Source organism: Aquarana catesbeiana, linkage group LG09 (genome assembly GCF_042186555.1).
Source record: "Aquarana catesbeiana isolate 2022-GZ linkage group LG09, ASM4218655v1, whole genome shotgun sequence".
Lineage (NCBI taxonomy): Eukaryota > Metazoa > Chordata > Amphibia > Anura > Ranidae > Aquarana > Aquarana catesbeiana.
Genome location: NC_133332.1, coordinates 301,139,621 through 301,164,329, shown reverse-complemented (window position 1 = coordinate 301,164,329; position 24,709 = coordinate 301,139,621). Strand labels below are relative to the sequence as shown.

General features: G+C 46.3%; 1 protein-coding gene across 6 annotated transcripts in view; it reads right to left on the bottom strand.

Moving 5' to 3' along the window:
• Positions 1-24,287, bottom strand: part of PRRC2B (proline rich coiled-coil 2B) — a 202,285-nt gene extending 177,998 nt beyond the window's left edge. For all 6 annotated transcript variants that reach the window (XM_073600503.1, XM_073600505.1, XM_073600507.1 and 3 more), the window contains exon 1: positions 24,099-24,287. The gene's annotated coding sequence lies outside the window, so the exon portion shown is untranslated. The remainder of the gene's footprint in view (positions 1-24,098) is intronic.
• Positions 24,288-24,709: the final 422 nt, after the last annotated feature.

Sequence of the window (24,709 nt, the reverse complement as noted above, 5' to 3'; positions counted from 1 at the left end):
TAAATTACCGACTAAAGTTCAAAAATCTAAAACCACAAAAAGCCCAGCTTTTAGGCTTAATGTACACAGGACGTTTTACAACCTCTCCTAACTTGACAGATAGTAACCGACGTTTAAAAATGTCCATTTTGTTGCATTTACATGCGAGTTACCGTATTTATAAGCCGTTCAAAATTCCTCTGAACATTCGTCCTGAAAGCATTTTTTCCAAAAAAAAGATTCAAAACTTAAAAGCGGATTTCCACCCACTTTTGAGAGGTGGTCATGCGCAGTAGGAAATGGGTAGTGAAGCCGCAAAGCTCCACTGCCTATTTCCCCTTATTAGAATGGCGGCATCTGCACCCGATCCAATGGATGGATCAGTCTTGGGGGGGGGGGTTGGGGGCCCAACATCGTGGGCTCCCTGGACAGGTAAGTGTCCTTATTAGAAGTCAGCAACTACAGTGTATGTAGCTGTTGACAACAAAAAAATAAAATAAATATATGATGGAACATCATAACTGGCTAGAAATTACTATAAACGACCCTGTGTACATGTACTGATAAGATAACATTGAGGAGAGTTCAGGGACAGCTGAAAAAAAAAAAAAAAAAAAAAAAACTGCTCCTAAACGTCTGTTTACCAGCAGTAGTGTACATGAGGCCTTAAATAGCAGGAGATAGCAATACATTTATATTCCACAAGACCTGACAAAATTACAAGAGTTAAAACCATTCTCCAGGATTAATATAGTGAAGATAGGTATATTACCAAAATTACTATATGTATTTCAAACAGTACCACTAACTCCTCCAACTAGTCTCCTATGCCAGTTACATGAAGCTATAGGAAGAAGGTTTATATGGGCTCAAAAAATCACCATGAATTAAAAAGAGAAATCTTAATTAGGACAAAAAAATAATGAGGGCCTTGCACCCCCAGACACCACATTACAGTATATTTAAAAGCAGCATTGGTGATAAGCATTTTGGATTGGTCTTATAGTGTAAAATGTAAGCAGTGGGTGACATTGGAAGATATTACTACCATAAAAAAACAAATCATTGCCATGGTTTAACCCTCTAGCCCAACCTGGGATGAAAGATTTATTGTTTCTTGTCTCTTCAACTATGAGGACATGGGATTTGATATTAAAGAAAAAGCTCCTTTCTACACAGATCAGGCCAATGACTGTTTTCTAACCCTGAATTTCCACCAGCGTTAGAGGTTATGACTTTTTAGTAAATGGAAAGATAATGAATGTACAAGAATTGCTCAGATCCTGGTGGATGGCAAACTCCCCCAGTTGATCAACTTGGGACCCGAGCACGAATCCGAGTGGACGGAATATCAGTTATATACATATATTAGATCCTTGTCTCAAATTTCTCCAATAGATATAACAGATTGAGGAATTAATACAAGAACAAAAACCAAAACACATGGTTTATCAATCCTGTAAACTGCTACTTCCTACTAGTCCTCTTACGGAACATTTGTGTACAAAAAAATGGCAGCCTGAGATAGAGAGGTCGATTTCACTATTAGAATGGGAAAAAGCAGTAGTTTGTGTCAAGAGAAAACGCCATCTGCTAAACATCAAGAAATTATGACTTGGTGGTATCGATGTCCAGTGGACTTGCATAGTATGAGTGGGATGTAATGTATTCCTTGATTGTTCCGAGCAGTAAAATCTGGCCCTTAGGATAAGGGTTGACCCAATGACTAAAAATATGAATTTAAAGCTTATGGTCCCAAGAGAGGGGAAGTATTGGGAGTAATAAAGCTGAAAAAATATAATTAGATGGAGATGTATCTCATATTGATTGCATTGTGATAGTGTACCATAATACCCAGTCTACACATTTTTAAATATATGGTTTTGTATATTTTGTTTAAAATTGAAAACTTTTGGGGGTGTAGCCAAGAGCGGCATGTGAGAGGATGTGTCCAACATGGCGCCACGGCCCCTCTCTCCCAGCACGCATGAGACAAGCAGAAGGACACAGGTAAGCACTCCAAGACGCTCAAAAGGAACCGGAAATGGGCCAGGAGAGGGGCCGCACAGGGGGACTGACAGCATCCCAATGGATCTAAAAAGTGAACTTTCTTATCGTACATCATGGGACATGGAGTCATTAGTACTTACTATGTTATAGGCCACCTTCAGGTGATAGACACTGGCACGCCCCAAATTAAAAAGTGCACTCCCTATATAGCCCCTCCCACTGGTGGGTAGTTTTTTCGCCAGTGTCTAAGGTGTTGGTCACGAGTCACTCAGCTGTGCTGAGCTCCTCTGAAGCAATCCTCGCTGGGGCTAGCCATGCAGCCGGATCCATTCAAATTGCCTTTTTTGGCTGAACTGAATGGTACCCGGGCCTCGTATGCAAACAAAGAATTTGCCTTAACGCTTCTCTTATTTAGAGAGCTGGACCCCAGGATCCAGTACTTTTTGGTATTAAGGCCATAAAGTTTTACTGACGGAGGTGCTATTACAGGTCCAGGATTGTGGGTTTTTCTCAAGGATCCCTAGCTCCTGAAGGTTTAACAGAACCCACCGTGAAGTGTGAAGATTGGGTCTGTTGGTTTACCACAGAAAACCCTGCGGCAGGAAAAGGTAGGTGGAGTTTTCTAAGAAATGTTTTAAATTTTCTTATGAATGTCTCATTTAATTTAGTAAATGCTGTCATGCCTATGTCACCACTGGGGGCTTTATTGAGCACTCACCGTCTCATGCTTCTCAGAGAGCCCACGCTGTGTCTTGAAAGCTGCAGATGCCTTTTCCTCCGGCCAAACCACAGACCTCCGGTAAGTCTGGGGTGGTTCCTCCTCCCCACCAGATGCCCCCCCATGCTGGTTTTCTTCCCCTCTTCAGTGGGGAAAGAGCGCCGAAGATAAAAAAAAAAAAAAGCGCGAACAGCACGCCGCTCGGTGGCTTCCAGACCCCCCCCCCCTCGCCATTTCTGCTTCCCTCCCTTGATCCCATAGAATAAGGAGCTCTCATGCTCACGCAAGAAAAGGTTGTTTTTTTTTTTTAAAAAAAAGGGGCATGCCGTAGGTGACGCGGGGGGGGGGGGGGCTTAGCGCGGCATTGGCGTCCTCCAACGTCCAGCGCGGGAAGGTATGTTTTTAAAAAGGCACAGTGTGTTGCAAGCTGCGGAGGGACACAAGAGCAAAAGGTAAAACAGATGTTTTGTTTGCATATAAGACTTTGGTGACATAGGCATTTGACACATTTACTACTGCATCAGGCTGATCGTACCTCTGCTTTGTGCATCAGGCTATGCTCAAGAGGGTGAAAAACCTCAAAAAAAAAGGGCTTTAGAAAGACTTTTACAAGTCACACAGAGGCCTAGATTCATCCCAGTAAGATGGCATCCTCCCCAGAGAGTAATATGGCTGGTCAGAGTGAGCCATCAGGAGGGGCAAGTGTTGCAGCTGCTCCTAAACACTGCAGTCCCTGTGTATATTACTAAGGAGGTTTTTTTCTTCAACAATTTTAAGTTTGAAGCAAAAGATTGATGCGTAAATCGCATCCCAGAGTGGGACTAAGCGTAACAAATCCCAGTCCATTGCTCAGGACCCTCTTACTGAGGAACATAGAGCAAGAGATGACAAATTTCTTTCAAAGGACCAGGAAGAGGCTAATGTCTCCTCTTCCGAAGAACCTGATACGGAAGTGTCAGGTTCGCAGGAAAGGTTGTTGGTACAATCTCTCACTGAATTCGTCCGCTCCACATTTTTACTACCAATAACGCAGTCAGTGGATGAGCCCACTTCTGGTTTGGGTTCACTAAAGCCTCCCCAATCTGATTCATGTTTTTCCTATCCATTCTTGGCTAAGGAAGCTAATGTATTCTGAGTGGGAACACCCAGATAAACAGTTTTTTCCTCCGAAAAAGTTTACAATACTTTATCCTATGGAGGAAGAGTTTTATAATGAGGAATTCCAGCAATTGACGCTGCTATATCCTTAGTAAACATGACTTGTGCAGTAGACAATGCTCATATGCTAAAGGATCCAAAAAGATAAGTTGGAGTCTTTTTTTTTTTAAAAAAACAAAAAACTATTTTGCTTGCAGATTCAGTCAGCGATTGGAGTATCTTAGTCCTTATAGGACCAGTTTATAGAGGTACTCAAAGTTATTCCTGATCAGCAGGCCCAGGATTTGGCCGGGATATCAGAACGTTGTGTTTTACAGTAGACGCTATGAAAAAGATTCTATTCTCCAGACCTCACGGCTCATGCTAGGGCTGGTACATGTATGTAGAATCCTATGGTTGAAAAATTGGTCAGCTGAAGCGCCATGCAAAAAGCTCTTGGCTAGTTTCCCTTTTTATGGTGAACGATTATTTGGAGAAGATCTGGATAAGTATATCCAAAGAATTTCTAATGGGAAAAGTTCCCTTTTACCGGTTAAGAAGCTTTTTTCTTTTAAACATGCTTCTTCTCCAGTGCCATGGGCATCAGCATCCAGGCAGTCACGACGGCCTACACTTTCAGGTTCAAGAGGTAAACCTCAGGGTCAGTCCCAGGGTCAAAGAAGGACCTGGGGGAAGAAACCCACAAAACAGAATATTAAAGCCTCCTTATGAAGGGGCGCCCCCGCTTGCTCGAGTGGGGGGGAAGGTTTCTACAGTTTAAGGGTCTGGCAGGAACAATGTCAGGACAGATGGGTGGCTTCCTCAATTTCTCTAGGTTACAAACTAGAGTTCCCGTCTCTTTTCACTGGATCTCTGGGAACGGCTGATCCGAGAAAACAAGAGGTCTCTCTCAGAGATGACCTTGCCCATCAATATTCTAGAGATTCGGGCAGTACACCTGGCCCTCGAGGCCTGGACGCTCAGACTACGGAATTGTCCTGTCAGGATACAATCTAACAATGCCACAGCTGTGGCCTATATCAATCACCAAGGGGGCACGAGAAGGCGTGCGGCCCAGAAAGAGGTGAATCATTCTATCTTGGGCAGAAAACATTCCTTGCCTATCAGCAATTTTTCATTCCAGGGATGGAGATTTGACAGGCGGACTACTTGAGTCATCAACAATTGTTCCGGGAGATATGGTCCCTTCACTCCGACATCTTTCAGTCAATATGTCAAAGATGGGGAATTCAGGATGTGGATTTGTCTGCAGGTTCAACAACAAGATCGACAACTTTGTGTCAAGGACAAGGGATCCGATGGCATATGGAACAGATGCCTTAGTTTTTCAGTGGGATCAGTTTTTCACTGATCTAAGCGTTCCCTCCTGTTCTGCTGCTTCCATGCAGGACCAAGAAGGGAAGGAGGGGATTCTTGTGGCCCAGGAGATCTTGGTTTGCCGAGATCGTAAAGATGGTGGTAGGGGACCCTTGGACCCTACCACTTTAGCAAGACCTTCTTTTGCAAGGTCCGGTATTCCATCCTACCTTACAAACACTAAAATTAGCGGTTTGGCTATTGGGACCCACATTCTGAAAGATCGTGGGCTGTTAGCTTCAGTAGTTTCTACTTGGTTGATTCTGGGAAGCTGGCCTCCAGAGTCCTATACTATAGAATCTGGAAAGCATATGTCTCCTAGTGTGAATCCAGGGGTTGGCACCCCAGGAAATATGTCATAGGTAGGATCCTCGAATTCCTACAGATAGGATTAGGAATGAAGCTGGCCTTGAGTGCTATCAAAGGCTAGATGCCAGCCTTATCTGTCTTTTCTCAAACGATCACTTGCTTCACTCCCTCTGGTTCGTAACTTTGTTCAGGGGGTAACAGATTAATCCTCCAGTTTGGTCACCCCTGAACCCTTGGGACTTAAATTTTAGTCCTGTCGGCTTACAGAAACAGCCAATACGAGATATTCCCTTGGTCCTCTTGACAGCGGAAAAATAATTTTCTTGGTTTCCATATCTTCTGCAAGAAGAATATCGGAGTGGGCTGCTCTTTCTTGTAAAGAGCAATATTGGTTTATTCATAAGGATGAGGTTGTATTGCAGCCTCATCCTGAATTCCTACCGAAGGTAGTATCGGGTTTTCATTTAAACCAGGATATTGTTCTGCCTTCATTTTTAGCCAGAACCTCGTTTATGTGGAAAAAAGGTCACTACATGCTCTTGATGTGGTGAGAGCAGTCAAGGTCTATTGAAAGTGACCGCTCAGATTCATAAAACAGATGGTTTTTTTGTGTTGCCAGAAGGTCCTAAAGGAGGACAGGCAGCGTCGAAATCTACCATTTCTAAATGGATTCGCCGATTGTTCAAGCTTATGGTTTAAAGAGGAAAATTCCTCCTTTTCATATTAAAGCGCACTCCTCCAGGGCTGTTAGTGCTTCTTGGGCAGTGCATCACCAAGCCTCCATGGCCCAGATCTGCAACTTGGTCTTTAATCCATACATTTACCAGGATTCTAATCAAGTAGATGTAAAAGATCATGAGGATATCGCCTTTGGGTGCAGTGTACTGCAGGCTGCAGTAAGAGTCCTCTAGTCTCTTAGTGCCCTACTTTTGTAGTGTCTCCCTCCCTTCAGTTGGCATTGCTATGGGACATCCCACATAGTAACTACTATGGCTCTATGCCTAGTGATGTACGATATAAAAATAAAAATCCCATTTTCCTTACAGCTTACCTGTAAAATCCCTTTTAAAGTACATCACAGGACACAGAGGTCCCTCCCTTCTTTGGTATACACGTGTATTGCTTTGCTACAAAACTGAGGTACTCCCACCAGTGGGAGGGGTTATATAGGGCATGCCCCTTTTAATTTAGTGCATTCCAGTGTCCATCACCTGAAGGTGGCCTATAACCCACATAGTAACTACTATGGCTCTGTGTCCCTTGATGTACTTTAAAGAAAAAGATTTTACAGGTAAGCAGTTATAAAAATCCTATTGTTTCCGGCGAAACTCCAGATCACGGCGGGGGGTCAGTCACATTTCTTTGAGTCGGCTGCCGATGCTTCTTCATGGCTGGACACCAAGGAAAATATCCTTCACCAGGCCAGGAGAGGGGCCATACAGGGGGACTGACAGCATCCCAACAGATCTAAAAAGTTTACTTTTATTATGTTTGGCTGGGAAACCGTAACCTACGGATACACCACAAGTGCTGACAGAAAGTGAGTTTACTGCAAACCGCTTAGCAAGGTATTACAGTTTGCCATTTACCAGTTCCAACCAAGCATAACTTGGAGTTTAGCATGTGGATTACAAGTCGACTTGTTCAGAGCAACCCTATGGTTTTTTTTACCCAAAATTTATTTTTTTTCCCTGCAACCCCCGCACTTCTACCTACTGGCCTGTGGGGCTAGTCCGCGCAGGTCTGGGGCTTAACCAGCATTCACGCACAGACGGGGGTGCCCTTATTCTTTGTTTAACATTTTCCCTTATCGTTTCGTATGCTACTGTCATGATTCCAGTACTGGGAGAGCAAGCATACAGTCACGAAGGACTGAGACGTGGATGAGTCCTAACATCGAGATATTGCACCGTATCTCAGGTACAGCATGTAATTTCTGCCTATGTGGTTTGACGGGGCAAGACTGCACTGCTCCAGGCACATGAGATGTCTTACCCTACATTGCCTGTATAACTGCAATTAAATGAGTACTGTCCTGCTTTCATGGAATATTAGGGGCATTCAGAGGCCTCTTAAACGCACCATGGTATCCACCATTCTTAAAAAAAATATTCCCCTGCCATATATCCTCTTCAGGAGACTCATCTGGTGCTGAAGACTGTTGAGTGTGAACTTTTCCGGGGGGGCGGGGTTGGGTGGCGGTGAGTGTAATGGTGCATTGCTCTGTAGATTTTCAAATGTTGGATAAATGGATAGATGAGGGGAGATATGCGATTCTACTGTGCAGAATTTATCAATTGAAGTGTATACTTGCTGACTTATATGTACCACCCCCTTTTAATTAACTGAGGTATTGAGAATGCTATTGACGTACCAGCTGGGCAGCCCTGGCGTACCCCTTATTATAGTGGGGGAACTGCTATATGGACCCAGTTTTGGACAAACATCTGCCTCCGGTGACCGGCCGCAACATTGCCTGAACAGCACTGCGGAAATTCACGAAGGAGGTAGGATGGACTGACCCATGGTGAAGGCATAACCCACAGCAGAAACATTTCTCCTGTTTTTCAGAACACATCTCTCCCTATCAAGGACTGACCTCTGTCTCTGTACACCCCAAATGTCACACTTATTGCAAGCTATCCAGTGTCTGGTGAGGGGAGTGTCGGACCACTCACCCCTGTTGGTCTCCCTTACTGCGAAACCTGCCACGACTTTGCCAAGGGCACCGTGGAACCTTAAACGCATTCTGGCTAAATTTACCTCCCATGAACAGATATCAGCTGAGATCTCTGGGTTCTGGCAGCGCCACACAGATCACCCAGATTTAAATTTAACTTGGGAAACATTTAAAGCGTTTATCAGAGGTATTTTTTGCTTAGAATAAAAAAAGATCACAATTCTTGCGACGTAAAATCTTTCACATTATAAAAAAAAAAAAAAAAAAAAAAAAGGGGGCTAACTTTACTGGTTAGATTTTTTTTTTTTTAATTCATTAAAGTAATTTTTCCCAAAAAAATTGCATTTGAAAGACCACTGCGCAAATACAGTGTGACATAAAATATTGCAACAACCACCATTTTATTCTCTAGGATATATGGATATATATATATAGATAATATATATATATATATATATATATATATATATATGTTTGGGGGTTCTAAGTAATTTTCTAGCAAAAAAAAATATTTTAACTTGAAACCAACAAATGTCAGAAAAAAAGGTTTAGTGTTTAAGTGGTTAAACTTTTCTCACTTACACAGGAAGTCTATTCCATTGACAAATTGTTACAATGTTTATACTTAAGTTCAACTGATAAAGAATGTTTTGTTTCTTAGCAGACTGCCCAGTTTTTCTCTTCCTTTCTTTTGAGGGCTGTGGCTTCAGAAGAGCAGAGAGAATTCTTCGCATAGAAAGAATTGTGAAACACTTTAGTCAAGGTCGCGATAACGATTCTTGACGATTAATTGTGCAGCTCTAGATCACAGGCATTAAATCAAAAACAAGTGCTCAAAAGGAACAGGTTGCGCAGTTGGTAAGTCGGTTGGAGACAGAGCTATAGCTAACCTTTCTGATGCAGCTAGGGAGGCCTGGTTGGCAGCTCAGGAGGCGGTTGACCGGATCACTGGCTCAGCTACTAACAGGAAACGATTCTTTATATACTGGCTTTCTATGAGGCAAACAGGCCGACTGCTCGCAAAAATTGGGTAGGCTTCTCAGACTTCCCCATCCATCAATGCGAGGATCCGAAGGGGGGGAGTTAGCGAATACCCCCACCCACATTATACAGGAGCTGGTGAGGTTCTACTCTGATCTGTACAGGTCCCAGGTGGGTTATTTGCCCAATGAGGGGAACTGAGCTTCACAGTCTATCGGCCACTCAACGGTTGCTCTTGGATGCCCCTATCAAGATAGAGGAACTACAGGAGGCGCTTAGCTTTTTCCCTAACACTAAGGCCTGGGGATGATGGCCTCTCAATGGAAACATTTTTAACAATATGGAGGAATCATCCTGCCGCAATTACTTAAGGTCCTTAATGCGGCCAGGATATGTCAACGCTTACCTGATTCAATGACTAGGGCCAACACTCTTCTCATACTAAAACCGGGCAGAGCCCCATTAGATGCAGGATCCTATAAGACCCATCTCTCTTGCAGAGCGATATTAAAATCCTGGCCAAAGTCTTGGCCCTACAGCTTAATAGGGTTATCTTCTGCATCATTCACTTAGACCAGTCAGGCTTCATGCCCCAAAAATCCACGGCCATAAACCTCTGTAGGCTTTTCCTAAATCTACAGACACAAATCAGATGAGGGTGAGAGAGCACTACTGTCTTTGGACGCTCATAAGGACTTTGACAGTATAGAATGGCAGTACCTCTGGGCATTCATGGGCAAATTTGGCGATGGGTTTCTGTCCTGGGTCCAACTGCCATACTGTTCACCACAGGCAGTCATATGAGAGGAGGGGTACATTTCCTTACCATTCCCTTTACATAGGGGTGCCTGTCAGGGATGCCCATTGTCACCTCTCCTCTCCATCAAGCCCATGGCGGCCTTGATTAGGGCTAACCAGAGTATCAGGGGTTTCAAACATAGAGAGATCCATGAGAAACTCATGTTATATGCAGACGACACTATGCTACTTCTGGGAGACACTGACTCCCTGAAGGAAGCCATGTCAGTGATTGAGCATTTGGGTGAGGGCGAATCTTGAAAATGATTTTCATGCCCAAGCTCCTATACATTTTGCATAATACCCCCATGGTGGTTCCTCTTAAAGTGTTCTGAATCATTGACTCTATCGTCAGGGCCTTTATATGGCTTGACAAGCCCCCACAAATTAAACTGGAACAATTACAGAAGTCCAAGGATGCGGGGCTCTGGCACTCCCTAGCCCCTGGATCTATTACTTAGCGGTTCAGCTGTAGCATATTGCCTGGACCATCCCAGAAGCGCCAGGAACGGGAGGGGGGATTGTAGCCCTAGACCCCATTAGGGCCCTTATGTGTCATACCACTGGGGCTACCGATGTAGCTATGGGATTTAGCCTATGCTAAATACAATAAACGATTTCCCACATACGTCCTTAAACAAAAAGTGTGGAACAAGCTCATACAGCTACAGGCAGTCGATGGCTTTACCAGTTATAGCCCCATATGTTCCAATGGATATTATGAGGAGCTGCAGTCATTGGAGTGCGGGGCTCGGTGGAGGAGACATGGGGTCACCTGCGGCAGAAAACTACCCTTTTCCTGGCTTAAGAGAGCAATTTAGTCTCCCGCAGTCAATGCTTTTTTTACTATATGCAGCTGCAACATGCTGTCGGGGCACAGTCCAGCAGGACTCCGTGGGATCTGTCTCGGACCCCCATATTCCACTATATGGCTGAGGTGTCTGGGTTCAGGGGCTTTATATCCAGATGCTACTCTATGATTCTCCATATATACCTAGACGTATTCCCTCTGGGAGCGGCATGTAAGTGGTAGAGAGATGTAGGTACCTTTGAGGAAGAACAGTGGGAGGAGGCTCTGCAGGTGGTACAGATGTGCTCCCTGAATGTAGCTCAACGCCTGTCCCAGTTGTACACTTTACACCCGCTAGATTGTTCAGGATGGGAGTAAGACTGGACTCAAAATTGCCCTAGATGTTTGAGAGACCATGGGCACCTAACAGATGTTATGGCGCTCCCCCAAGCTACATTTGTTCTGGACAGGAGTCCTGTCCACCAATAATAGTCTTCCAGGTTACTACACCGACATACCTGAAGCCATGTGTATTGGAGATTATGGATGACATCCCCATAGATGACAATTCAAAACAGGCCATAGCTAGAGCCCTGTTTTAAGCCCGCAAGTTAATACTTAGACATTAGAAGGCGGTTGACCCTCCAACATTAAAAAGGAATGGATTGTTCAGATGGGAGACACTATACAGTTAGAGAAATATATCTTCCAACATAGGGAACACCCTGGGAAGTTCAATAAACTGTGGTCACCTTGGCTGGATACCCCAGGCCTCTATTCTATAGGTCTTGTATTGGATAGACTGTTAATCTAATCAATTTTGTTAGGATAACTGTGGGTGCCTAGGGAAAAAAAAAAAAAAAAAACTCTATAGTAAGGTTCAGAATTTCAAGCTATACTGTGTATAGGTAGTGCATAAGACTGAAGTTACCCACATCTCACACTTATGTGCAGGGAATGCTGTTTGATGACCAAGCCAACGTATTCTCTGTAAATTGGAATTTATGCCAGATGCTGATGTTTCTCTGTGAGATGTACTGTTTTTATTTATTTTGTTTTCTAATAAACTTCTTTGAGAAAAAACTAAAAAAAAAAATTAAAAACAAGAAAAAAAGATTAAAAACAAAAAGCAGCAGCCAGCCAGCCTATATAAACTAATGACAGACTATGCATACTAGCCAACTCAAAAGGGAAAAAAGCCACACAACACATTCTTATTTGGTCAACAGCTCTGCAAGGTTTATATTGCTGTCCATGACCCACTAGTGAGATTCCACCCAATTGCTGTTTATAGAGACATGGGTGGTGTGCACCCATTAGCCACATCCCAAAAGAAAAATACTACCTTAAAAAGTTAATTTACAATATTTTGTTGCGCTAGGGGATGACAGCTATGGATAGGGGTGAGCAATATACAAAAGGGATAGTAAGTTATACAAAAAAAAAAAAAAAATATGAAAGAATAGCTAATTAAAAGATATCAATTTAAATAACAGTCATGTGTGAGTTACAATACATTTATATGATAAAAATAATAATAGAAAATGAAATATAAAAAATGATAAAAAAAAAGTCCTGGGATGGTGCTGGGTTGATGAACAAAAGTCCAGGCATAAAAACTGGGATGAAATGAGTGGAGGGGGGTGCAGAGTATAGGTCTATGACCTCAGGGGGAGAGATGCAGATACAAACACAGGAGGCAGCTTGCTTGAAGGGCAGAATTCACCTTTGGAGGGAGATAAAAAGGAAGAAAAGCAGCGCCGACCTAAGTGTAGTACTGTAGCATAAACATTTATTACAGGTTAAAATGCACTCACTCAGAGTAAGGTAGATACAGGCACATCAAGTAAAAAATCCATCCGGGAAGCTGTGTGGTGGGCAGCAGGGCTCCACAGGGGGCGATCCTGAATGCTGGAGTGTGTTACACTTGTCTCCTTGTCCCGTTTTGTCCCTCGGGCTTTCACACTGAACAAACAGCGGAGGCTGTTTAGGGGCAGTTTGCAGGCGCTATTTTTAGCGCAATAACGCCTGCAAACCGCCCCAGTGTGAAAGGGGTCTTAGAGAATATGTGCAGGAATTCAACCACGTCTCCTCACCGAACCATATTGAACGGTGGGTGTGGCCGAATTGTACCAACAGTGGCAATAAATACCAAAAAGATGTTATGTGCAGAGTTCAGGGATGTGCCATGTATAAAGTCCAGTTTTAGCAGTGCCCTATGCAGAGTTCAGGGGTGTGTTACGTACATAGTGATGTTCTGAGTGCAGAATTAGGGGTGTGTTATGCACACTGTGCAGGGTTCCACACTCTTTCACAGGCTCTCCACATCTCACCTCCACCCCTCCTCAGTCCTCCGCACACATCTCCCACCTCAGCCATTATCTTCTCCCCCCCCCCCCAAAGTTCCTTGCATCTCACCTTTTCAAAAAAAAAAAAAAAAATACCCGGCCTGGCTCTAGTAGCATTCCGCAGTGTAGACGGCTCCTCTCTCGCTTGCAGAGAGATCATTGGTTGCCATACCAAGGCACAGGTGGGGATCTTAGCGCAGCCTACCATGAGATGCCCCATCCCACCTATGACCACACTGCACTTTTTTCTGCATCTCCCTTGCCCCCACAAGTGCAGGGCAAGCAAGGATCAGCAAGAGCTGCCAACAGGAAAGCTGTCCTTGTAAACACAGAAGGATTCCATGTTTATAAGTGGCATTGGCGAGCGGGAAGCAGAGGGCAAGAGCTGGAAGTGGCGTAAGTCCATTCCGCCCCCCCCCCCAAAAAAGGGGGGGCAGTTAAGGACAGAGCTAGGCCAGCTTCCCACCTATGCACAATTTGACTCTGTTTGCAAACAATAAGAGGCAATTCACGCACAATGCAGATCTTCCTAAACCGTCCAGCAGTCTAATCTTTCAAACTCACAGCTGCCGCTGCAATGCTTTATTCCTGTCCTGAGAACCTGGCACTTTTCCCCCCCACTAGTTATCTTAGTAGACTGGTGCCTCACCACCCTCATGTGGTTCTTCTGCCTCTGAAGCAGACATAAACAGGCCAGCATGAAGAGAGTATGGGCAATATAATTTTAATCTGCAGTGGAAGGAAGCACAGGAAGTTTGCCAAAGTCTCCTCCTGCAACTCAACCCACTAAAAGGGAACAGTAATCATTAGAGATGTAGTCCAAAAATCCAGGAAACTTCCTTGTGGTGCTGCACTGATCCCCGCAATTATGCAGCTGGTGAAATTATTTATTTGTAAAGGGATGAATATGTGCACAGGCAGTGGTTTATAAGTGGCCATGATGGCCGTTAACCTGGATTGTTTCCTTAAAGTTCAGCCTGAAAAGGATTTCCTGGTACAAGGTCTGTTTCAAGCAATTAGATTGGAAATGACATGCTGGATGTACAATGTAGCGGACTGTTGTGGTAACAAAGATGCTTGTTCCATCAGAGCAAACACTGTAAATATCTTTGTCTAATAGATATAGGTTACTTACTGTGGGAAGGACAGTTGCACAAAAGAATTTCAAGAAAGGCAAACATGGCTGGGGTTGTGGACAAAGGGTATAGAGAGAGTAAACGGAACTATCACCTTTTCCCCTAAAAGGTTTAGGTTACTGAGGTGTAAAAAATATTTCTGGTGACAGCAGTCTTAATGGGAGAAGACACCGACCCCCTCCAATCCCCCCCCCCCCCCCCATTATGGATTCATCATAGTAAGGTCTTGCTTTGCAAATAGCACTGTCACTCACAAGACAAAGTTCTAACTCAAAGTACGTTCTAAGTTTTACAGAACCCCCCAAAGAAAGTGTCCCAAACACATGGAACCAAGCAAGATGTGCATATCATTACATGCTCAGGGGTGTACAGCAGTGGATTATTCTTCATGTGTGCTGTGAACACGGGCCCCCAGGGTAGAAGGGCCCACTGTTCACATGGCGTAAGTAAAAATTGGTCCATAACTTTGTGTGTGTACGCATCACACCTGCCTACTGGCTCCTCCACCCCTTTTACATCTAAGCAGCAGGCTGACAAAAAAAATAAAGTTTTGATCTTTTGCTTTTAAAAGGTGAAGGAGAAATTTAGGGTCTTTTTGACCCCATATCTCTCCATAAAAAAGGAGGCCCTGTCATCCTTATTTCTATTACAAGGGATGTTTATATTCTTTGTAATAGGTATAAACGTGATAAAAAAGGGCCCCGTCCCTCTGTGCTTGCGCGCAGAAGCGAACACATAAGGTATCGCAGTAAACGTTATAGCAAGAGTAATAAATCTAGCGCTAGACCTCCTCTGTCGCGTTAAAAAAACCTTTAAAGCGTCACCTATGGAGATGAAGTACCATAGTCGGTCACCAATTCACGTGTGTGCAGTTTTAAAGCGTGATGTGAATATATATATTTTTTTATATATATTTTTTTTCCTATCACACTTTTCCCTAGCAAAAATACTGATTTAACTACTTCCCATCCGCCAATGAAATGACAGCAGTCCGGCCCAGTCTAGCCACAATCACACACCCTCAGGGGCACACGACGCAGCGATCACGCCAAATTCCTGGGACACGGCCCAACCCTGATCTCAGCGAAGAGCCTAGGCCGCGGCTCTTTACCCATGTGATCGGCTGTGTCCAATCACAGACAATTGCCTGTAAACAAGTGCCGTTTATCAGCTTTTCCTCTCTCATACTGACAGAGTGTGAGGTGAGGAGAGCTGATAAGTGGCATCTCCTCACAGGAAAATCATGTAAAAGGTAATCAGGGCACTGATTACAATACAGTCCCAACAGTGCCCATCAGTGACACTAGTCTGTGCCGATCAGTGAGGCCAATCAGTGCTACCTTTCAGTGCCACCCCATCAGCACACGACAGTGTAGGAGGAAAATTTTTTAACCAGTTCCCGCCCACACTATAGCTGAATGACTGCTCGGCGCAGGCCTTAATTGCCGGGAGGGCGTCAATAGATGTCCTCCCATGCATGAGCTGCCTGCGGGGCACGCTCTGTGATCACCGAGTCAATGAGACTCGGCTGATCACAGACCGGAGTAAGGGGCCGATCCCAGCCCCTAACCACGTGATCAGCTGTCAGCTAATGACAGCTGATCACATGATGTAAACAGAAGATGGGTAATCTGCTTTTTAGAAAAAAAAAGCCAATCACAGGCTTCTGTCAAAAAGGGACATTGGTCCCAAACAGGGAAAGACATAGCACATAGATATGAAAATAATAGTGGTCACACCAATAGCCTGCACACCAAGTAAATACTTACAGTTTGGGAGACTCCCGCCGCTGGAATCCAGTGTGTGTAATCTCTAGTGATGTGCCAAAAATTGGGTTTTCAGCGTTGTGACGAAAGAAAAAAAACAGTGCAGCTAAACGCCCGCTATTTTGCCTTCCCTATGGGTGTGTTTCTCATAGGTCATGTGACTCAAAAACGAAACACAGGTGCATTTTTATTGCGTTTGTGTGTTTTCAATGGGGAGGTGTGTTTTTTTTTGTTTTCTTTTAAACTGACCAAATATGCAGCAAGCACGATTTTTAACACTGCTTCAAAAAAAAAAAAAAAAAAAAAAAAAAGTGTCGATAATGACTACAATAAATTCAAATTCATTATAGTAATTAAAAAGTCAAATACACACACATTTTTATTTCCCCAAAACCGACAACCTCGGTTTTGGCCATGTGCATTCTCAATTTTCATTTCGGTGCACCACTAGTAGTCACCCATGTGAAGGGGCCCTAAAAGTTGTTTATCCACTGACCAGGACTTTTTTTTTTTGGCTAGAAAATTACTTAGAACCTCAAAACATTATAAAATGGCCCTAAAAGAATAAAATGGTGGGTTTTTTGTTTTTTTTTTGTTTTTTTTTACACTGTCATTTTAAATTTTTTTTTGTTTTTTTATCACTGTTATTGCTGTCACCCCAAACCCCTCCTCTGCACTTCAAAGTATTTAAAACATTAAGATCGACGTTCTTGAATACTTTATTTTTTTAAAACTGGCGCCTTTAAGATGCCAAACTGTGTAAATTTTATAAACTACATTTAACACTATAAAAGCCTTTAGGAGGTTACCACTTTATATGCTAGGTCGGGTGCTAGAATTAATGCCCATAATCACACATCCCCAATGACACCTCACATGTATAGAATGATTGCAGTTTGCACTTGTGCGAGACCGACACGTGCGTTTGCCTTTGTACACGTTTCAAAACATTTTTTTTTTTTAATAACTCTTATTGTCATCACAGGGAGCATACATTTTCCCTGTGAAAGCTATAGGCAGTAACAGGTACTCTTTATGGAGTGATCTCAGTTCCATTAGACCCCAGATGTCGCCTCTGCCCTTAAACGTTCTTGGTGTGATCAAATGTTCCAGTCTCGAATTACCTCTATAATCAGCTAGTGGAACCGTCGGCTGATTCCTCGGGTCCTCCGGAGGAACAGGAGAGCCAGAGAAAGCAGATTGGGGGGGGGGGGGTGAGGAGGTTGGTGGATGCCCCCCCCCTGCGCTTGTAAAAGCAATCCAGCAGCTAATTAGCCCCTCCGCTTGTAAAAGCAATCCAGCAGCTAATTAGCCACTAGGATTACTTTTACAAAAAAGCCGATATCATCCCGATATAATGACTCAAAGTCCAGCGACATATCGGTACGTCGCTGGAGCTGAAGTTTTTATACTTCCAAGAGGACTTCAGCTGCATACATAAAAAGTTAAAAATGCAAGAGTACCAGCCCCAGGATCTCATGCATTAAGGCCAAACGTCCGGTGAGAATGAGGCCCAAGTGAGGATTTTCTCAATATTTCCTGTTGGAAATTTCCCCTCACTTCCTGTCCTGAAAACATAACAGGATGTGAGGGGAATCTTCAATGGTACATGCACAAAGAATCTCTTTAACCAACCCCTACCATATTCAAAATTAGAAAAAGAAAAAGAAAAAGAAAAAGAAAAAGAAAAAGAAAAAGAAAAAGAAAAAGAAGGTTTAGGTCTATAGATATACTAATAATTTCTCTTTAAAAAAAAAAAAAAAAAAAAAAAAACATAAGTAGATGAAATTTATTTTAGGATTCCTTCCTTCAGGAACTTCTTTGCAAGTTTGAAAAACAAACAATCTGTAAGACATGCCCAACAACAATCTGCGTCAGCTGAAGAGGAAGGCCATGATCAGACAGCAAGAGGAAACACTGGTCCTAACCGACCAAACAAGCTGACGGGGGAGGTCTACAGGCTCTTGTTTTTCTAGTACGCCTCCCCGGAAGTCAAATAGATTTGTAGATTTAAAATGTTTCCACATGTCTATTTAAACGCCCACATCCTTTTAAAGTAAATTACGCCGACAATAACAGCCATCCGCAAGTATATTCTTTACACACTATATATTCTCTGACTCATGCATGAGAAGGGTCTCCTCATAAACCATAACAAACCATAACACAGCAGCTGCACTGTGTGCAAAGATTAATGGAAGATAAAGCCATGTAGCAAATATGTCTGCTGTCATCTACACATACAACACAGCTACCTATCTGGCCTACAAATTGCGGCTGTATACAATTCAACACATCCACAGCCCTATGGCTGAACACAACCATCACAGAGCAAACATATAAACATACACTGCTATGCAAGATACAAAGCTCATCTCCCCAACCACTGGGTACTCCATGATTTCCATGGGGATTGGAATACCTGGCCAGGTGGGTGTAGATTGGGGGAGGGGTTGAAGCCAGTAGTACAGGTATGATGTGTAGGGTGGCGAGATGAGCGGGTACAAGTTTTGAATGTAGGCTCACAGTAGATAAGGCACTTTAGGTAATATAGGTGAGGGGAATATAAAGGTGTAGGGGTAATGCTTCCCTCGGGTATAAAGGCTATGATTGGCTCTCAGCTGTTCTATATTTAAATGTAGAAGTAGATTGGCAGAAATCTGGGTAGAGAAAAAGTATATGTTGGGGTGCAGTTGCTGCGGCACTTTATGGCAGGTACACATTTTGGGGAATAAGGGGTTAACTTAGGGGGGGTACAGGGTTGAAGGGGACTTAGGACAGCCTATAAAGAAAGGGGTAGAGCAGTAGGTAGAAGGTACAAGCCAAGATGGAGGGGGTATAGACCAGGATTCAGAAAGCAGAGTAGTTGGTGGGGGAAGATATAGAACAGGCTGCAGAGGGGGGGGGATGATATAGTACAGGCTGCAGAGGAGAGGGGGGATGATATAGTACAGGCTGAAGAGGAGAAGGGGGGGGGATATAGTACAGGCTGCAGAGGAGAAGGGGGGGGATATAGTACAGGCTGCAGAGGAGAAGGGGGGGGGGGATATAGTACAGGCTGCAGAGGAGAAGGGGGGGGATATAGTACAGGCTGCAGAGGAGAAGGGGGGGGGATATAGTACAGGCTGCAGAGGAGAAGGGGGGGGGGATATAGTACAGGCTGCAGAGGAGAAGGGGGGGGGATATAGTACAGGCTGCAGAGGAGAAGGGGGGGGGGATATAGTACAGGCTGCAGAGGAGAAGGGGGGGAATAGTACAGGCTGCAGAGGAGAAGGGGGGGGGGAGATAGTACAGGCTGCAGAGGAGAAGGGGGGGGAGATAGTACAGGCTGCAGAGGAGAAGGGGGGGGGGAGATAGTACAGGCTGCAGAGGAGAAGGGGGGGGGGAGATAGTACAGGCTGCAGAGGAGAAGGGGGGGGAGATAGTACAGGCTGCAGAGGAGAAGGGGGGGGGAGATAGTACAGGCTGCAGAGGAGAAGGGGGGGGGAGATAGTACAGGCTGCAGAGGAGAAGGGGGGGGGAGATAGTACAGGCTGCAGAGGAGAAGGGGGGGGAGATAGTACAGGCTGCAGAGGAGAAGGGGGGGATATAGTACAGGCTGCAGAGGAGAAGGGGGGGATATAGTACAGGCTGTGCAGGAGAGGGGGGGAGATATAGTACAGGCTGTGCAGGAGAGGGGGGGAGATATAGTACAGGCTGTGCAGGAGAGGGGGGGAGATATAGTACAGGCTGTGCAGGAGAGGGGGGGAGATATAGTACAGGCTGTGCAGGAGAGAGGGGGGGTATAGACTATGATGAGGGGGTTGTAGTACAGGCTGTGTGTTTGGGGGGGAGATATAGTACAGGCTGCAGAGGAGGGGGGGGGGGGGGAATATAGTACAGGCTGTGTGTGTGGGGGACGGGATATAGTACAGGTTGCAGAGGAGAGGGGGGGTATAGACTATGATGAGGGGGTTGTAGTATTGTAGTACAGGCTGTGCAGGGGGGGGGGAAATATAGTACAGGTTGCAGGGGGGGGGTATAGACTATGATATGGGGGGGGGATATAGACTATGATGAGGGGGGATATAGTACAGGTTGCAGGGGGGGTGGGGTATAGACTATGATGAGGGGGGATATAGTACAGGTTGCAGAGGAGAGGGGGGGGATATAGACTATGATGAGGGGTTGTAGTAAAGGCTGCAGAGGAGGGGGGGGATATAGACTATGATGAGGGGGGATATAGTACAGACTGCAGAGGAGGGGGGGGATATAAACTATGATGAGGGGTTGTAGTACAGGCTGCAGAGGAGGGGGGGGGATATAGACTGTGATGAGAGGGGATATAGTACAGGTTGCGGGGGGGGGGGGGGGTATAGACTATGATGAGGGGGGATATAGTACAGGTTGCAGAGGAGAGGGGGGGGGGATATAGACTATGATGAGGGGTTGTAGTACAGGTTGCAGAGGGGGGGGATATAGACTATGATGAGGGGGGTTGTAGTACAGGTTGCAGAGGGGGGGGATATAGACTATGATGAGGGGTTGTAGTACAGGCTGCAGAGGGGGGGGATATAGACTATGATGAGGGGGGTTGTAGTACAGGCTGTGCAGAGGGGGGGGGATATAGACTATGATGAGGGGTTGTAGTACAGGCTGTGCAGAGGGGGGGGGGGATATAGACTATGATGAGGGGGGTTGTAGTACAGGTTGCAGAGGGGGGGGGGATATAGACTATGATGAGGGGGGTTGTAGTACAGGCTGCAGAGGGGGGGGGGATATAGACTATGATGAGGGGGGTTGTAGTACAGGCTGTGCAGATGGGGGGGGATATAGACTATGATGAGGGGGGTTGTAGTACAGGCTGTGCAGATGGGGGGGGATATAGACTATGATGAGGGGGGTTGTAGTACAGGCTGTGCAGAGGAGGGGGGATATAGACTATGATGAGGGGGGTTGTAGTACAGGCTGCAGAGGGGGGGGGGGATATAGACTATGATGAGGGGGGTTGTAGTACAGGCTGCAGAGGGGGGGGGATATAGACTATGATGAGGGGGGTTGTAGTACAGGCTGTGCAGAGGAGGGGGGATATAGACTATGATGAGGGGGGTTGTAGTACAGGCTGTGCAGAGGGGGGGGGATATAGACTATGATGAGGGGGGTTGTAGTACAGGCTGCAGAGGGGGGGGGATATAGACTATGATGAGGGGGGGTTGTAGTACAGGCTGTGCAGATGGGGGGGGATATAGACTATGATGAGGGGGGTTGTAGTACAGGCTGCAGAGGGGGGGGGGATATAGACTATGATGAGGGGGGATATAGACTATGATGAGGGGGGATGTAGTACAGGCTGCAGAGGGGGGGGGGATATAGACTATGATGAGGGGGGTTGTAGTACAGGTTGCAGGGGGGTGGGGTATAGACTATGATGAGGGGGGATATAGTACAGGTTGCAGAGGAGAGGGGGGGGATATAGACTATGATGAGGGGGGATATAGTACAGACTGCAGAGGAGGGGGGGGGATATAAACTATGATGAGGGGTTGTAGTACAGGCTGCAGAGGAGGGGGGGGGATATAGACTATGATGAGGGGGGATATAGTACAGACTGCAGAGGAGGGGGGGGGATATAAACTATGATGAGGGGGGTTGTAGTACAGGCTGCAGAGGAGGGGGGGGATATAGACTGTGATGAGAGGGGATATAGTACAGGTTGCGGGGGGGGGGTATAGACTATGATGAGGGGGGATATAGTACAGGTTGCAGAGGAGAGGGGGGGGGGGATATAGACTATGATGAGGGGTTGTAGTACAGGTTGCAGAGGGGGGGGATATAGACTATGATGAGGGGGGTTGTAGTACAGGTTGCAGAGGGGGGGATATAGACTATGATGAGGGGTTGTAGTACAGGCTGCAGAGGGGGGGGATATAGACTATGATGAGGGGGGTTGTAGTACAGGCTGCAGAGGGGGGGGATATAGACTATGATGAGGGGGGTTGTAGTACAGGTTGCAGAGGGGGGGGGATATAGACTATGATGAGGGGTTGTAGTACAGGCTGCAGAGGGGGGGGGGATATAGACTATGATGAGGGGGGTTGTAGTACAGGTTGCAGAGGGGGGGATATAGACTATGATGAGGGGTTGTAGTACAGGTTGCAGAGGGGGGGATATAGACTATGATGAGGGGTTGTAGTACAGGCTGCAGAGGGGGGGGGGGGATATAGACTATGATGAGGGGGGTTGTAGTACAGGCTGCAGAGGGGGGGGGGATATAGACTATGATGAGGGGGGTTGTAGTACAGGCTGCAGAGGGGGGGGATATAGACTATGATGAGGGGTTGTAGTACAGGTTGCAGAGGGGGGGGGGATATAGACTATGATGAGGGGTTGTAGTACAGGCTGTGCAGAGGGGGGGGGATATAGACTATGATGAGGGGGGTTGTAGTACAGGTTGCAGAGGGGGGGGGATATAGACTATGATGAGGGGGGTTGTAGTACAGGCTGTGCAGAGGGGGGGGGGATATAGACTATGATGAGGGGGGTTGTAGTACAGGCTGTGCAGAGGGGGGGGGGGATATAGACTATGATGAGGGGGGTTGTAGTACAGGCTGCAGAGGGGGGGGGATGTAGACTATGATGAGGGGGGTTGTAGTACAGGCTGCAGAGGGGGGGGGTATAGACTATGATGAGGGGGTTGTAGTACAGGTTGCAGGGGGGTGGGGTATAGACTATGATGAGGGGGGTTGTAGTACAGGCTGTGCAGATGGGGGGGGATATAGACTATGATGAGGGGGGTTGTAGTACAGGCTGCAGAGGGGGGGGGGATATAGACTATGATGAGGGGGGTTGTAGTACAGGCTGCAGAGGGGGGTGGGGTATAGACTATGATGAGGGGGGATATATAGACTATGATGAGGGGGGTTGTAGTACAGGCTGCAGAGGGGGGGGGTATAGACTATGATGAGGGGGTTGTAGTACAGGTTGCAGGGGGGTGGGGTATAGACTATGATGAGGGGGGTTGTAGTACAGGCTGTGCAGATGGGGGGGGGGGGATATAGACTATGATGAGGGGGGTTGTAGTACAGGCTGTGCAGAGGAGGGGGGATATAGACTATGATGAGGGGGGTTGTAGTACAGGGTGCAGAGGGGGGGGGGATATAGACTATGATGAGGGGGGTTGTAGTACAGGGTGCAGAGGGGGGGGGGATATAGACTATGATGAGGGGGGTTGTAGTACAGGCTGCAGAGGGGGGGGATATAGACTATGATGAGGGGGGTTGTAGTACAGGGTGCAGAGGGGGGGGGGATATAGACTATGATGAGGGGGGTTGTAGTACAGGCTGCAGAGGGGGGGGATATAGACTATGATGAGGGGGGTTGTAGTACAGGGTGCAGAGGGGGGGGATATAGACTATGATGAGGGGGGTTGTAGTACAGGGTGCAGAGGGGGGGGGGGATATAGACTATGATGAGGGGGGTTGTAGTACAGGTTGCAGGGGGGTGGGATATAGACTATGATGAGGGGGGATATATAGACTATGATGAGGGGGGTTGTAGTACAGGTTGCAGGGGGGGTGGGATATAGACTATGATGAGGGGGGTTGTAGTACAGGCTGCAGAGGGGGGGGGGGGATATAGACTATGATGAGGGGGGTTGTAGTACAGGTTGCAGGGGGGTGGGGTATAGACTATGATGAGGGGGGTTGTAGTACAGGTTGCAGAGGGGGGGGATATAGACTATGATGAGGGGGGTTGTAGTACAGGTTGTGCAGATGGGGGGGGGGGGTTAATGACTATGGAGGAGGGGGTGGAGTACAAGCTAAGAGGGAGATATAATACAGACTGGACGGGGGAGGGAAGAAGGAGGAGGGGGGGTATATAGGCCCAGGCTTAGGGCCTGTGATGAGGGGGAAGGGGCGCTGACTGTGGCCGTGTGAGGAGAAGCGGAGCCTCCTCTCCCCCCGGGTCCCGTACACAGAACGATGGAGGAAGATGGCTGCTGGGCCTGAGCGAACAAAGCTGCGGCCTGGGCCCGTCCTCTCCCCGCCTCCTCCCGGAATGGGGAGTCCCGTACAGCCGCCAATACCCACCTTGTCTGATGGAGCGCTCCTCTCTGCGGACTACAATGGGATGCCGGGCTCGGGACGGGCGCTTGGTAATCGGGATAGCGGCGGATTGAAGGCGACTCAGCTCCGGCTTCGCCTCTCTCCTCCGTCTTTCTCGCTGTGTATTTTCTCCTCTGGCCCCGCCCCTCTCTCAGCCGTCAATCATTAGACGAGAAGAAGAAGAAGGAGGGAGGGCCCTGTCTGTGGAAAGCCAACAGCGGCCTCTGCCGCCTCCCAGTGGAATTACAACAACACAGCCCCTGTCAGGTGCTCTGTCAGTGCACAGCCACCTCCTGTAAATGGAGTCGGGCTTTCCTCCTGTGATGATATTCATGGCTTCTCTTCCCCAATGTCAAATTTCAAATAATAAGAGTAAAACTGATCATTAACCACTTCAGCTCCGGGAATATTTTACCCCCTTCATGACCAGGACATTTGTTTAAATTTGGCACTGCGCTACTTTAACTGGTGATTGCGCAGTCATGCACCACTGTACCCAAGTGTCATTTATATCGTTTTTTTCCCCCAAATATAGCTTTCCTGGTCCAAATCAGGTCAGCACACAATCGGTTAACTCCTCCTCTGGAACCCACCTC